This window comes from Neolamprologus multifasciatus, chromosome 10 (genome assembly GCF_963576455.1).
Source record: "Neolamprologus multifasciatus chromosome 10, fNeoMul1.2, whole genome shotgun sequence".
NCBI lineage: Eukaryota > Metazoa > Chordata > Actinopteri > Cichliformes > Cichlidae > Neolamprologus > Neolamprologus multifasciatus.
The window spans coordinates 26,740,813-26,755,498 of NC_140448.1; the positions used below are offsets into that span (position 1 = coordinate 26,740,813).

Genomic DNA, 14,686 nt, shown 5'->3' on the forward strand with positions numbered 1-14,686 from the left:
TTTGTGATATAATGAATAAAATACAGGATCATGAGATCTGCAAATCATTGCATTCTGTATTTATTTACACAGCGTCCTAACTTTTTTGGAATCGGGATTATAAGGTTCCTGAATGCATCGTATTACTTAACCTGCTGGACTGTGTCAAACAAAACTCAGCTACTTGAATTCTTTGATCTTTAGTGAGCAGTGCATGTAATTTAATAATATACATGACATTATTGACAAGTTAAACATATCTGCTCTTCCATACAGTAAGTTGAGCGGTGATGTCCAGCAATATGGTGTCCTCATAAATGTGAAACTGCACTTTCCAACTTTTATTTATATACGAGCAGATCAGGAAGCAACTCCTGATGTGTTTCTGTATTACGTAAGAGTGAAGAAGTTAAAAAACAAAAGGTCAGCAGAAAGGGCAAGTTACTGCGTTGCTTTGAGGCTATTAACTCTAAAACCATCTTCCTTCTTTGGCATCTCATTATTTTAGTAATAGCTTGTATAAAGTGAATGGGTGCATTCCTTATAAAGATGACTCACTTCTCTCTCCCTTGACAACACAGACAGAGTTAATGCGGTGTATTGTTGCAGTGTAGGTAAAGCAGGAACCCGGTTCAGAAAGAGAAGAAGAAGATTATGTGTTCAATAAAGAGAAGTCTGCCTCGATTTTTCCTTTTAAGGCCTAGAGATCAGCCAGTGACCCCCTGGCATGCATAGGCTGGTAGGGCAAAATGTGGATTCCTTAACCAGATGGCAAGTGGTTGTTGGTGTGGTATATAGTGCTGCACCACAATTCATTTGGCCATTCGTATTTTGCATGGAAGACACTTGAAAGATGTTTCAGAAGGTGTAGCTTCAGTGCTTTTTAACTCTGCAAAGCTCTTCAAAGGGCATTTTAACATAGAAATCTATGGATACTGACTGACTCTTGGACCCAGCCTAAAGTGGCCACTACAGGAACTGCAGTCTCTCTTTGTTCCCTCTTTTCAATCCTCTTGGGTGGCCATTCGAAAGTGCCCAGATTTATAGCAATAACAAATCAACAGCACAGAGAGCACAACTCCACCGAAAAGCAAGGACTATACGAAAAGTTTGATGTTTTATGTTAATTTCACAACATACTGACGTCAGCCTGTTATTATTACAATATGAAATTACCAGCCTGTAATGGCACCATTGTGATGTCGGTGGGCATCGTTTAAAAAAATGAAAAGTGTGTTGTAGCAATCTCTTTTTGTCCATTTATCTGTTATATTACTCGATATGATTTCTTGAAAATTTTTCCAATGTCAACTATGACTTTGAGTGCTAACTATAAGGATCAAGGTCAAATGCTCAGCCAACCTACGGTACTCAATGTCCCCAAAGGCCTAGTATGTTATATGAAGTTTGAAGGCTGTCCATTAAAAAAAAATGTGGGTAATCGATTTTCACATTTGGCGTGACTTTGACTTTGACCTGATTTGCACAAAAATTAAATCACCATGAGCTGTTGTTGGTGTCTTTCATCCCACGAAATATGAAAAATATATCTTAAAAACTGTGGATGCTAACCAACAAAAAGAGAAATAAAAAGATTTTCACTGATTAATGAGGATTTATCTGTGAATACTCATTAACCACCAAGCTGTAGCAAAACTTTAAAAAAAAATATGAAACAGGAACCGTACACAGAGGCTGTTTGCCTTCAGAGTAAAAGCTCTGTCTTTTACTTTACACTCTTTACACTTTCACTACTGCTCAGCAAGTAACTGATGAGTGTTTACAGACATGATGGCATCTTCCATGCAAACTATGGTTGATCATGGCAATACACTAGCAACCAAAGTAATCACAAGGAAGTTTTTGAGGTTGCTACCAATTTCACTTGGGAACAGCAAACAACCTCTAGCAACACCTCACCAACCAGTCATGAAATTTGCATTTTTGCCAGGTGGCCAGGGAGTTGCCATCTGAAAACATGATAAATGTACACCGCCTAAAAGTGTCTCTTTCATTTTCTTTGTTGCATGTCATTAATATTTTAATAGTGTATATTCTACGAGAAGGAGGAGAATTTTTTTTTCGAAAGGTGTTTTGGTGCCTTAACCTAACCAAAGAGCAGCTGAAAAAGAATATAATAACCACCTGCCAAAACCCAATCAAAGAGCAAAACATGTAATAAGAACGAAAAAATGAATAAATAGTACACTCTACCTAAAATCTGCTTGATCACACATGATACAAACTCTACCGGATAAAGCCATGCGCCTGATTCACGACACCAGCAAACCTTTTACTCCCAACTGCAGATTTTAAACTGCATCACTGAAGAGATGTGGACGCATTTCTGCAAACATATCCTGGAGTCATTGAAAAATGACCCATTCTCTCTCATGCCAAAAAGTTCCTAAAACATCATGGTGATCATTTCGGACATTGGGAAATTTTTTCATTTAAAGCTACACTAGATGGCTTTAAAGTTTAATTTAGACAGACAGGAAAACACTGAAGACCGCGGAGGCACGGCTGGATAATGGCTCTAAATGACACAGCATGTAAAAACTAGACTTCAGAGGAGCTTCGCTAACACTACGACTCCTTTATGTTCGGCTCCTGGGGGACGAGGGTGAATCTGACCGACTTTGTGAATGAGGTCTGCGTGTGTGTGTGTGTGTGTGTGTGTGTGTGTGTGTGTGTGTGTGTGTGTGTGTGTGTGTGTGTGTGTGTGTGTGTGTGTGTGTGTGTGTGTGTGTGTGTGAGAGAGAGAGATGGATCTCTGCCATTACACTGGAGCTGAACAGATGGGAAGCCTGCAGTAGGTTTTTCCTGCTCACATCAGGGGTGATGGAGAGTGTTGTTCAACCGCTGTTAGGGATTCCCGTACACTCACTGACAGCCTCTACATGCATGCATGTGCAATTGCCAAGTTGCACTTCAACATCCAGCATCCTTTCAGCAGACTTGAGAATTCAATTTCCAGCTCTTGAAACCCATTTTTCTAAGATGTTTTGTAATGTTTAAAAATGCCTTTGACAATTTTTTCCCTGACTGAAGAGTCGTGATAAAAAAGAAAACAAAGAAAGAGGTTTTTTAAAGAAAAAGGCTTATAAAAATCACTTTACTACCAGTTCTCTCCTCCAGTGTGAAGTATCCTTTCAGTAGAACAGTGAAGTGTGACTGGAGCTACAGACACTTATGTGTATCACAAACCTCATTTCATCCAAGAACAATATTGTTCTGTTACATGTGGATATAAAATGCTAAATGTCTCTATTATCTATGACTAGACCTTCATAAAGTCACTGGAAATTCCTTTACAGAAACTTGAAATTTACTTTTCATAAAATCTTTTATCAAACAGTTAAAATTTTGGTATTTGTAGTAGAGTAACACAAGACGACAGAAATATGTTTATATCTACTTGAGATGTGACAATTAGGCCTAGAGACTGGCGATTAATAACCCCCTGGCTACCACAGGTCGCTAGGGAAAAGTGTTTATTATCCGACTGGTTGACGGTTGAATGGGGAGTGAAACTGTGAAGAGTGTGACTCAAACTGGAAGTTGTGCCTCTTGAAAGGCAGTAGGTTTCACTGCCACGCAGCAAGTAGCTGGGGAACATCTGCAGACATGTCAGCGTCTTCCATGCAAACTTTGGGTGGGGGTGGCATTTTCCTAGCAACCAAAGCAATCCAAAGCTTGTTTGGGACCAATTTCCCCTAGCAACAATAAGTAACCGCCAGCTCCTACTTGCCTGCCGGTCAAGGAAGAAGCATGTGTGACCAAGGCTTCAGACTTTAGTAGAATTGAAAGAGAACCCTAAGAAACCCTCTCTTATTTGGTTTAAATCACTAGACTCCAACCTTCCAAAATGTTTATGGAAAACAAACCATCACAGAAAAGTTTAAAAACTACAAAAAGCAAAACACAATGGTGGTCTAGAACCACCAAATTTTTATCACTGGTCGTTATCCAATAGATTGCTATATTTTTCTAAATGGATTAAACCAATTTTATTGGACAGCCCCTGAACAAACTTAGAACAAACATTCTGTGAAAAGGTAAAAGTCTCTATTTTGCCTTTCATAAGCTTCAGTATTAAGCATCATAACTGCTTTAAAAGCCTTAACATTAACACCTCTCTGACATCCTGGTAGTAATTCTTAAAAATAATTAAGTCTTCACTTATCCCATTTAAACTAACACCAATTTGAAACAATCCAGATATTTGTCAGGAAAAAAAATACATTTTCATTGTGACATGAAAAAGGGATAAAAATCTAGAATATGTACTACAAGATGGAAAGTTTATTTAGTTTGCAGAACTTGTATCACAATATAGAATCAGCAATGATAATTCTTGAATCAGCAAATGAAATTAATCATGCAGGAAAAATTAAATCCCAACCAACAGAATCTAAAAAGACCTACTTGGATTACAACATTTTTAAATATCTGTACCCTCAAATGGCTATCAAAAATGTATAAGCAATTATTTAAAACTGATGAATTGATTTCCTTCACAACCGTAAAGTGGGAGCGAAATCTTTCCATCAAGCCAGATCAAAACTTCTTGGCAAGAGCTTGCAGGCGACTGCAGCAATCTGCTAGCTGCTCATTAACTATTTGAGGGAATATGGATTTTTTCCGGTGATTACCTGAAGGTTACATGACTGGTCTCTCGGCATGCGTGACTACTCTGGCTTTAGCAATTAATTTCACATCAACTGCCCACAAGCTGGCAGCTGGCTGGAGAGCACATGTTATCAGTAGTGATCAGTGGTTGCTAGGTAGAATAACCCATCTTTAGGCGTAAGACAAATTCTAAATGATCATCAGTATGATGTATGGCAAAAGGAATAATCTCTTTCTCCCCAGAATTCACTGTTCTTTGTGTATATGATTATAAAAATGTATCATTTCACATTTTTTAAAGTGACCAAGCATGGCACGTTGGCAGAAGAGACCACATATGACTATTATCTTTGGAGCTAATGTAGAATTTGTTTTACTTAATCAGTCGAGAATTTTTGGAACAGGTTCAATAACGTCACTGATTTGTTGTTTTATATTCTCTCTCTTTTTTATGGTTTAAATTAGATGGAAAACTGTCAAAATGCACTTTTTCAAATCACTTTCAAGGCTGAAAAAAATGAAAAGGAGATTTCTTGAGTTTCTCTCGAGTGTCTTTCGTCCCTACAGTCCAAGGTTGTTAATTTTGCCCATACAGATTTGCAGCTGTTACAGACTGGCACTGTCTTCCTGTGTGGAAAGATGGTTTTAATATTGTTCTTTACAAAGGACTGAATGTTTACAGCCAAAATGTTTTTTGGTTGTTTTGGTACACTTTGTTAGTTAGATGCTCTTTTTTCCTTCAGCACTGCCTTAATTATTCATCACATAGTTTCCAGCAACTTGCTGAATCTGAGTATATATTTATCATCCACTGCTCTATTGCAGCTCTATTGTCCCCAGGTTTTTTTTTAACTTAATATATGTATGTTATTTGTTCCTCGTATATTGTTCCTCTCTTAAAATTGGATTTCATCCTTTTAAAAGAGAATTTATATGTGTTTTCATCTGTTATTTTCACGTTTTCTTACATTTCTGTTTATATCTTCTCTTGCTGCCTGTGATTTGTGGTAACAAAAACTACAGATGTTTTTTGTGAGGTACAACAACATTGTTGTCATTAACCATTCTCAAAATATTTCCCCCCTCAATGGTAGTTCAGGACTAATGTTCCCTCTAAGCTGCGCGCGTGCGCTATTGCGCACTGCTGGCACGGTCTCCGCGCACAAAAAATCTGCGTTGCGCACAAAAAAAAAAAAAAACTAACCTGAATTGAAGTTAAAGTAAATATGTTAACAATTCTGTTTTGCAGTGTTAGTCAGAAAGTGACTGGCTGCTCCCGTATGGGATTAGAACGATGCCACTTTATCCCATAGTCCAGCCAATGATTCACATTCGTATATACGCAGCTAATCAACGTCGTTGACAGGCTATGACAGCGTCCTTACGTGCCGACGCCCGTGTTTTAGCTAGCAAAGCGGCGTGGCTGATGTGGAGTGAAGCCACGTCAATGACAACGTGTACAACCATTGGAGATGTGAGCAGGACAGACGGAACAATTGACGGAAAAATTGGACTTTATACTAGTTTTTAAATTGTGTTGATAGGTTTTACATGCACGTAAAACCAGAGTTATGATAAAAATATTTGCAATGTTTGGTTTTCTTCCTGAATACTATCGTTGTTTATATTTACTGCGGGAAGAAACGGTAAAAACGGTGTTTTATAAGGAAAACGCCGAGTTACAGGACTCTCTCCCAGACCACAGACTCACAATACAAGTCAGAGCTTTATAAAAAAAAAAAAAAGAAAGAAAAGAAAGAAAGTTGTGTTTTCAAAATTGGAGTTCAAGTTATTTTCACTTCCAATAGTGTTAACATACTACACAGGTCAATGACTAGAATTTTTTACATTTTCATTGTAAGTGGTTTAAGCAGTTAATTAAAAGTAGTCTAACATAAATGCTGTAATTTGATTATTTTAATAAACCATGTAACTTGGATGGATTCGATGCTGGCGTGACCACAGTGCACACGTCTGCTGTCGCTCACAGTGGTCCACGAGATCGCTCAGGGAGTTTGTGTGTTCGCTCAGACACATGAAAAATTAGAGGGAACATTGTTCAGGACACTACAGGAGGTGGTGTTACGTGTACAAACACAGCATACTGGAGAATATTAAGCATTATCATAAGATTACTGCCATCCTTCATGACCTTCGGCATCTGTTTTAAAAGCACAAAACCTCATTTTGGACCCTTTGCATCTTCAAAGGCTTGAGGGTAAAAGTTCAGTCTCCACAAAAGTAACGCAGATGACAGATACAGATTGTAATCTTCTCCTCGTTGACTCATGGACAACAACAAGGCAAAAGGCCCACATGGACATTACAGTCTTACTGTTGCATTTTTTGTAATGACCGCACAAGTGAGTGTACGAAAATAAATTTCTTGGAGTGATAATTGATGATAAGCTGAGTTGGAAGTCTCATATAAACCATGTGAAAACAAAAATGTCAAAAACCATTGCTATTCTCTATAAAACAAAGCATGTCCTGAACAAAAAATCATTATACACACTTTATTGTACTCTGTTGCTTCCATATATGACTTATTGTCTGGAGATATGGGGTAATGCATATAAAACAAATACTCTTCCTATTTTCAAGTTACAAAAAAAGAGCTATAAGAATTATAAACCAATCAAACTATATAGAACCAACTAACATTCTGTTTATTAATCTGAATACCCTGAAATTTTATGATTTAGTTGAATATAAAATGGCACAGATAATGTATAAAGCACAAAATAACTTGCTTTGCCCCAGTACTCAGAAGCTGTTCAAAGTCAGAGAGAGTCAATATGACTTAAGGGGAACAGATTTCTTTAAAAAAAACAAGATAAGGACAAATATAAAGCAGAGATGTGTTTCTGTTAGAGGAGTTAACCTGTGCAATAGTTATGACAGTGATTTAAAAAGGTGTAGTTCATTTTCCTTGTTTAAAAACATGTTTAAAAATAGAGTATTAGAAAAATATATATATCAAGAATGAAAAGAGCAAAAACAACAACAACTCTTGATTCTTTTGCTTTGATGTAGTTACTTATCTAAGGTGGAAAGTTTTTTTGTTTGTTTGCTTGTTTGTTTTGTTTTTGCTTTGTTTTATTATTTGCTTCGAGCCCTGTGTACAGGAGCTGCATACAAAAAGATCTTTTGTTAAAAGGGCTGGCGTAATAAGCAAATGCTTCAGCCAATACCTTTTGATTAGCCTTGTCTCATGCTTTCTTGCTTTGTGGTAATCTTTATTCTGTCTTCACTGAGATATTTGAATGCTAATCAATAAAAATAAATTTAAAAAAAGTGTTTGTCAGTCTGATACTCTCTGATCAGGAACTGTAACGGTCATGTCGGGCCTGAGCTCCTGAAACTTTGTTCACTCTCAGCTCTATTAATTTGGACTCCCTTCTTATCTCATAGCATGAAAATCTCTCCCATAAGCAAGGAAAATAACCTTAGCCTCAACCTCCCTGTAACCTGAATTTTTGTGATGTAACAAAACAGACGGAAAATGCCTTTGTCAAATTTGCATATACTGTATATCATACACCAATCAGCCATAACATTATTACCACTGTCAGGCGAAGTGACAGTGCTCATCTCTCTTCATCGTGGCACCTTAGTGGGATGTATAGGACAGCAAGTTAAGATTTTGTCCTCAAAGTTGATGTGCTACAAGCAGGAAAAATGGGAAACTGTGAACCTTATCATGTTTATCACTGTGTTGTCACTAACACATCCTTGGTCCCCTTCTCTGTGAAAGAGTAAGAATCACAAATCCAGGTTTACATATTCTGACACCATTGTAACCCGCGCCAGCCAGATTACAAAATGGTGGTGGCTTAATCTTAGCTAACAGGGACACTGTAACTGGATCTAGCCCTGTGCAAATTTCCCATTGCATCCATATCTAAAGAGGGACACACGTGACTAATCATGCAAGATATTATTCTTATGACCTGAAATGGGCATCCAGACTGCAGTTCGAGAAAACACTTGACAGAATCACCAGTTGCTGTTAATGTGGTCCTGTGGGCTTTACTATATGATGCAGACAGGCTTACGTAAGCTCACAATGTCTCTACTTCCAGAGAAAAGAGGGGGGACACAGCAGAACAGAAGGTGGGGAGCGGGAGCGTGAAAGAATTCATTTATATCCCCTCTGCAAATAACCCACGACTGTATCAAATGTCAAATTAAATGGGTGAGGTCTGAAAAAGGTGTGTTATTGATTTTCACACCCATGCAGTAAATGGAGGAGAGGGGAGGGGGGAGTTAGGATAGAGCTTGATTTGACTCCACGGGTCTGAGATAATAAGCAGCCCCAGCACAAAAGCAGGCAAGGCGGAGGGAGGGAGGAAAGGAGCGAGACGCAGAGTGAAGACAATGAAGGAAATAGAAAGCGACAAGAAAAGACAGAGGGGATACGAGGCCCTGCAGCAATCCCTGAAAAAAAGACTCGTGAGGGAAGGACTGACTCAGGCTCCACAGGATAATAGCAATTTCTACCTTCATATCACACAGCCAGTGTTTCCTCCTTCATCTGGTCCGTTCCAGACTTCTAAATGAGGATCAGTGTCACAGGTGCAACAAGTGCTGTCGCTCTTCATTCTTCTACCTGTCCAAGCACTGCAGATGGAAATTAGCTCATGGTTAAATTTTGTACAACGCATCTCATCTGTGTGATTAATTGTCTTGTGCATAGTCACTGATAATTAAACTAAACTTCTTGTGAGATGCTCTCCACAGGTGGCTATAACAGCAGCTAAAGCAGACCTGGTTCAATCCTTTTTCCAGTTCTGCAAAGTGAAGTCCACGCAAAGCCGACCTAAACCTGAGTTCTTTCTAATGGCCAGCAGGGGGTGTTTCCCTGGGTTGCAAAAGGTAGCCCGATTGTATAGAAATGACCGTTCTGCTCTTTTGATGCATCACCTCAGACCTTCCCTTTCCTGATGAGTTTATGGACTCAAGTAGTCCATAAACTATACATTCATAATGCTCTTTATTCTATACACTTAATCTATTTATTTGCCTCATCTGATTGGTATCGCCAAGGGGACAATATCCAAACTTCACACAGAAACCAGGAGATTAAAACCAAGAAGTATAGTTATAGTTTGTTGTTTCTGTGTCTGCTTGTTAATATGATTTATGGATGAGTTATATTTTACATAATATAACAGATGTCTGACAAACACTCATGTTTAAGGCCTCACTTAGGTAGCTGGTGACACCCTGGCAACCTCCGGGCATTAGGAAAAAACATGTACTCCCCAACTCGTAGTCCAGTGGATGCCGGAGGTTGCTTGCTGTTGCTACGTCATCTAAGTTGCAAAGAGGATGCTACACCAAAAACCTCTATGTGATTGCTCTGTTTCATGGAAGACATGCAAAGTAGTCAAACAGAGGTTTTTGGTGCAGTATCAGGAACCTTTTTAGGACCAAACTGATTGCCAACAACCTCCGGCAACCACTTGCCAATCGATCAGGGAATAGCCATTTTTCCCTACTAAGCGCTGGTTGAAAGGATCTTGCAGACTGGTCTCTAGGCGTGTCCAAGAGGAAAAAATAAGTGAATATATTTGGATCACATAAACACATATCATCTCTGTGATAACGATGTTCAGCACCAGGGTTGCAAATTGCACGACCAAAAGAATATGCCAGCGTACAAGTTTCATATGTACACAATAGGCATCAAAAAGCTTAGATTCATGATGTAGTTCCAGCACATTTGTTTTGCAGTTACAGGAAAGCAAAAATAAAGAAGCTTCAAGTGGCACTCAGAGAAATCACTTGAGCCTCCAATATGGAGTCCAAGTCAAATGTTTGTGACTAGCTATGTTTCTGCCTTGAATTTGGGTTTTAAGTAGAACTTTATGTCAGTTAATTGTGATAGCCCATTTCTTCAAACACAACAAACGACAATATCTTTATATTGTTGTCTTTGTGTTGTTTTACGTATTTTCCTCTCTGAATCGAGAGGGACTTGTGTATGCAAAATAAAGCGATGCAAAAGAAAAAAGAAATCTAACTTCACACAAGCAATGCATTCTTTTACTGCCTAGCAGATCTGGACCAACAATGACGTGACTGTTAATATGCAACATGCAGCCGTTCAACGTCTGCGGATATGAAAATACTAATTAACCTTCAGCTGGTAAAGGTTTTTTGAAATCACAGTTTGCCCAAGCTTTTGGTTGTGGTCTTCACAGATGACCCAGCTGAGTCACAGTTACCCTGAATCATCACCAAGGACACACCTCTAGGCGAGCGCAGCAAACGCTTCGTTCATCTAACATAAATTCAGCCGAATGTTTTTCATCTCAAAAATTATTTCTTGATCACTTATGAAACCCTTCAAGGCAACACATTATTTCTGTATCTACAGGGGAAAAAACTCCCCTGCTTATTTAATGCCTTTATGATCTGAGACATTAAGCCTGCGACGGTTTCCAAACAAACCTCTTTATGACCTGGACTCTAAATTCTTTTATATATATTTCCGCACAGATTATTTTTCTTGTGGTCCAGGAGCTGATTTGTCAGCTCAACACTTCTGACTGCAGGAGATTTAGATTGTGTTTATTAAAATGTTAGTATAACAGTGGTTCCCAGCCAGGGCTACATACCCCACAGAGTACTCACAGTTACCTGGGGCTACTATTGTAGAGCAAATTCACATTACTTTGTGGGGAAAATAAATATATACATGAGATAAAAGGTAGTATATTATTACATTTATGAGAACTGGCAACTGAAGTTTATTTACCACGTTACAGTACCAACCAAGTACCACACATCTACATCATTTTCTGGGGTTAATGTGGGCAGCTAGTTGTGATGTTTAAAAAGGTTTTTAAAAAATGAAAACAACCAAATTTCAGCAAGAAAAACTGATTTTCTGTTGACTAGATGTCATAAGATACCTAAATGATACACAGCTTAAAGATAAAATATTTATTTTTCCTCTATTTTTTTTATACCACATTTGATTAGTTGATCCCCAACTGACCTTTTTACCATATTATATTATACATTGTGTCATTAATATTTACTAGGATGTATATTATGTTTCTCATAGTGTTATCTTGATTTCTGCGTTGCAAGAAAAGCTAATTTGTACAAAGATCTGAACAGTGAAAGTTTTTGCTCATTAAGTCCTTTGTCTTTCCCAACTCAAAGGTAGTTATATGTCCTGTCCTCCATGTATTTTACAGTGATGTTAGTATTATATTTCCCTATCCACACTCCCGTTTGCAGTGTGTCAGCCCATCTATGAAGCAGATGCTTTGTAACTTTCGGTAACGATACAGCACCCCTTTTATTTTGAGGTAAGCTGATTTTGGATGTATTTTGCTTACTCTTATGCAGCCTATTACTGTGAGCTAATATGGAAATTTCACTTCTATACTTTGCTCCTGGTGTTTCATCAATGCCTTCCAGCTCGTGGTTGCATTTATCCAACCTGGCCATTACACTTGTGGCCTTTCCTCTCTGAAGACCCGTTGTCTTGCCTGACGCTCTCTTGCCTGGTGCTTTGCATGCACAGCTTCACCAGCCCACAGTCAGTGCTGTTCAGCCATTCCTCCAGTAGGGTTTTGTGTAAGACAAGTGTTGGCTTAGCCTTCATCATCTGTAGTGTTGACTCAGGTGGTGGATCAAATTGAACTCTTTAGCGTGGCTATTTATTTTGTGTGATTTTCCATTATTTTGATTTAGAGGCTGTGTATATATGGCACCGCCTCTTCTTAATGCAGAGTTGTGAACCTTTATTTGTTTATTTATAATGCCTTAAATTAACTTGTAATACTTACGTGTAATGTTTTGCTATTGTTACTGTTACTCACCTGGATTCTTGGGCCAAGCTGCCATTAAACCACTGAAACCAGCTTATTGTGATTTGACTGATTACTGATTGTGTTTTTCTCTTCCCAGTTGGTTGGTTGGAGTGGGTGTTAAATTTGGTGGGCAGTGTGGCCGTGTTCCCTGCACTCATGCTAAGTCCTATTGTTGTTCCCTTTCAGTCTTTAATCCCCAAAAGGAAAAAAAAAGTTTTACTGTTGTTTCCCCTGTGGGATAAAAAGATGACAGATAGTCTTGGCCCTGCATTGCATTTAATAAGACAACCAATATTGTCAACATTCAGTGGACATCCTTCATCCTCCACAAGCCTAAAGCACATCTTAAGCATCCACATACATGAAGCCTCTGATATGCTGAGCCTTCAGCGCTCACAGTGGACACACTGACAGCAGATCTATCATCAGGATGGCTTCAAATCATCTTAAACATAGATTCTCTTTCAAGGTTTTGTCTCTTACTATGAACTCACTCAGGAGCTTATTCACATTATATGATGTTGAACCCACTGTAATTAATTTGTACACATATAACAATACTGTAAGCATGAAGCTCTACCAGTAAATCCACTGTTAAAGGGCCTATAAAGAAACGCTCCTTTACAATTCTATAGTGTAAAAGCAAACATGTTTAATGAACCATCCTCTTTTAAATCCAATAAGCTGGGCTGGAGATGTCTTATGCAATTACAATAATATGTCACACTATATCACACAGACTAAAGACTGAAGAAGTCACAAACGCTACGTCCAGATGAACAGAATCAACCTTTTGGGACTATATCACACAGTGCCCGTTGTACAAGATACAGTGAGAAGACCAAAATGCCTGCCCGTCTTCCATGTAATTTATTTTACTTTAACCACCGTCCTCTGGCTCAGGAGTGTCCAAACAAACAAACTTTTGAAGAAAATTTGAAATAAATAAATAAAAGAAATATATATATTTTTTATATGTGTGCACAGGTAATTTGTTTATTCCCTCAGTTGAAGGTGAATAAGTTGGCACTAAAGGCTTAGGAATAAACTGTCTCTGAGGAATCTCTACAAAGATATTACAAAACAATAAATAGATTTATAAATACAACCTTCTACAAATATTCTTCATGTATTCTAGTTCATTACAAAAAAGAAGAAAACATTTCAACTCTTTTGGCTGATCCAGGAAAGGAAACCACATTATTTCCATATTACTCTTCGAGTAAAGTAGCTTTGCATGACTTTCAGTCCAAAATAGCATTCGTAACCAATGAACTCCACCAGTTCATCCTCTGTTTCCACTCCTCTCCCTTTATGGCTCAGTAACACATGAGTAACATTAGCGCAGCAACCTCCATCTGTCTAGGAAAAAAGATGCTCCCCAGTGATTGCATCAAGTCTTTTTTGCACTGAGTAGTTGTGGTGAACTAGTTCCCCATAGGCTGAGCGCACTACACCTTCTACACCTCTGAGCAACCACTTTAGATTGCAAGCCAGCTGCACAGGTTGTCTGCTGGGAGGCAGCCTGTCTCCAAACAATTGCAGTCAAGTTTTATTGATTGCAGTCACTCTCAGACAAACAGGCAAGGGAAGTGTTTTTCCAATAACTGCCATGTAACTGAAACAGGGACAGATTGGCAACATACTGCAATCAGTCTGAATCGGTCTACGATGATAAGCCCAGCTCATCTTCGAACTGCCTCTGTAATACTGGATTCAACTCAGTCAGCTATATAGAAGCACAGTTGCCGAGCACCCATGTCATTTTGCACTTAAAACGCCATCTTGCAACACTGTTTATGGAGGAATTTGTCTATATTCTAAATTTAAGCAATTAATCAGAACTTCAGTTTAATATGAATTTCATATTAAACTGTACGAGTTCACTGTGCACAACTGCACTAACTTTGGTCCTACCATGATCTCCAACCTACTGTAACTATAGCATTATGCAAACTTAGGCAAACAGAAGGTTTAAGCTGCATGTGGGCGGGGCTTCTGTTGCTTAATCACAGCCTGACCATATTAGCATTAACATAAGCTTTTCACCCACTGTGATAACTTCCCTAGAAGACACAACAGAATCCTCTCAGTGATGAACTTTAAAGGATTTTAACCGCAGTGATAAACGTTTTTGTGGCAAATGGTTCTTCCCTCTGCATTGATGATTTAATAAACACATCTACATCTCACTTCTTCTATTAAACCTTTGGCTAATGCTCAGTACTGCCAGTGGA

At 38.5% G+C, this 14,686-nt stretch overlaps 1 long non-coding RNA gene across 1 annotated transcript; it reads right to left on the reverse strand.

Moving 5' to 3' along the window:
- Positions 1-2,639: 2,639 nt before the first annotated feature.
- On the reverse strand, positions 2,640-9,108 carry LOC146510395 (uncharacterized). The gene is made up of 2 exons (XR_014876348.1): positions 7,111-9,108; positions 2,640-7,078 (listed from the first exon to the last, which is right to left on the reverse strand). It is a non-coding gene; the product is annotated as an uncharacterized LOC146510395 (long non-coding RNA).
- Between the last annotated feature and the right edge of the window lie 5,578 nt (positions 9,109-14,686).